At 33.5% G+C, this 1,848-nt stretch overlaps 1 protein-coding gene across 1 annotated transcript in view; it reads left to right on the top strand.

Annotated features, from left to right (window-relative positions):
- The first annotated feature begins 554 nt into the window (after window positions 1-554).
- LOC107461628 (phototropin-1) overlaps window positions 555-1,848 on the top strand; it is an 8,228-nt gene continuing 6,934 nt past the window's right edge. Inside the window, exons 1-2 of the mRNA XM_016080163.3 lie at window positions 555-975; window positions 1,126-1,223. The gene's annotated coding sequence lies outside the window, so the exon portion shown is untranslated. The remainder of the gene's footprint in view (window positions 976-1,125; window positions 1,224-1,848) is intronic.

Raw genomic sequence — 1,848 nt, 5'->3', positions numbered from 1 at the left:
ATTTATTATTTTAATATAAAAAATAAATATACCGTAAAATTTATTGTTTTAAGCCAATATAAAAAAAGACAGCACAACAAATAAAATAAAAGAAGACAGCATTGAGAATGTAGAATTATTCGGCCCCATTTGCAAATAATAATCTGAAACAAGAAATTAAAGATGCAATTAGGGGAACGTCAAACTCAAGAATTGCATATCTCTTAATGAAAATAAAATTAAAATTAAATTGTAGGCCTAATCCCTACAACATTGACGACAATATGTGGCTGTGGTCATTATTCATGCATCAATCAAACATGGTTGTCACGTGCACACTTTCCGTGCTTGTCTTTGTGGCCATGCTTTATTTTTCTCTTTCTGTTATCTATCTCCAATCTCCATTTGCTTTTAGGTGTGGATGCAATAGTAGTGGGGGTTAATTTTCCAACCTCAAATAGTTCAATTCTTTGGTAGATAAGTAGATATATATATTAATGCGAAATATATAATATCTGTTCCCAAAAACCATAGTATATAGTAGATACTAATTATATATATATATATATATGAATAATTCTAGTAATCCAGACACAAAAGTCATTACCCTCATAACCACCGGTCGGTAGAGCATGCAACAAGATCAACGTGCCCATTGAAGAAGATTATAACAACACTACCTCTCTATGTATGTATTCTCTGAGCTTTTCATACTTAACCAAAGTGCCAACCCTACTCCAGACTGTCATTGACAAGAAATGATTTGAAGGTGAAATAAAAAGGATATTATAGAAGATATAGTAGTGCTCAACAGGTAGGGAGAAAGGAGGTTTATTAGGCTACTTTAGGGATATATATCATTGAAAAAGTTTATGAAATGAAGATCTTAGTGTCCTAATCATTCCAGGACATGAGAGTGAGGAATGTTTATGGGGACAATTGAAGGATCCATGTAATGAGATGAGAAGCCAGCCTTCTTTTTTGATAATGATAATTGTAATTATTCTTCCCCTTACTTTTGTATTTTGCTTCCTTCTTCCTCTTTATTTCTTCTCTTGTCGTTAAAATTAAACCCCACTTCTATAATAGTATAATACCAACTTTTATAACATTTCATCATGTGTCTTTGCTTCTTATGAATACTAGTGACGCAGAACTATCTAATTGATGAGCACAATAACCACCACCTATCACTTTCATAATTCTTCCTGATCCATCAGAACATCACAACTCAGAGTATTCAGGTATTGTTTTTTCTTGTATTGTCGTCTTGCATTGCTTTAAACTACTGTGATCACATTTTCAATTACATATATGAAGTTCAATCCTGTCATTTAAAACTTAACTATATAGGAGATTTTAAGAACTCGCAATTGGAGGTTAATTACTTGCAATTATCTGACCATTCTTGTCCATGCTTGGCTTTGTGTGTCAGGAACATTCTTGATCACATATTAATTTCTTGTTGCTATTTCATTTGGATTAATTTCTTGACAGCTTGCAGATATGTGTTGCTTTTTGCCATAATTAACACACAGTTAAATATTAAAGCCATGTCTCCCTAAGGTCCCCAACAAGAACTCTTGTCCACCCCCATCCAATAATTTGATCTCATCTCAAAATCTGATGACAAAACTATCCCTGAAAAATGTGAGGCAGTAAGAGAAGCTCCTTTGCATTGATCCAACCACATAGGCATATAGTCACATACAGGGACTTGAACACAAATATTGAAATGACGAAACAAACCCTAGACAGATCAGTGTGGCATTCGCTGTACAAGTCCCAATCTTCATTTGTTTCACGTAACACCATCACTCTCGAAAGTCCCCATTACAATTACTAACTAAAATCTAATATACCCTACTA

The sequence above is a fragment of the Arachis duranensis genome, chromosome 8, assembly GCF_000817695.3.
Source record: "Arachis duranensis cultivar V14167 chromosome 8, aradu.V14167.gnm2.J7QH, whole genome shotgun sequence".
Lineage (NCBI taxonomy): Eukaryota > Viridiplantae > Streptophyta > Magnoliopsida > Fabales > Fabaceae > Arachis > Arachis duranensis.
This window is presented reverse-complemented; position numbering and strand designations above follow the sequence as displayed.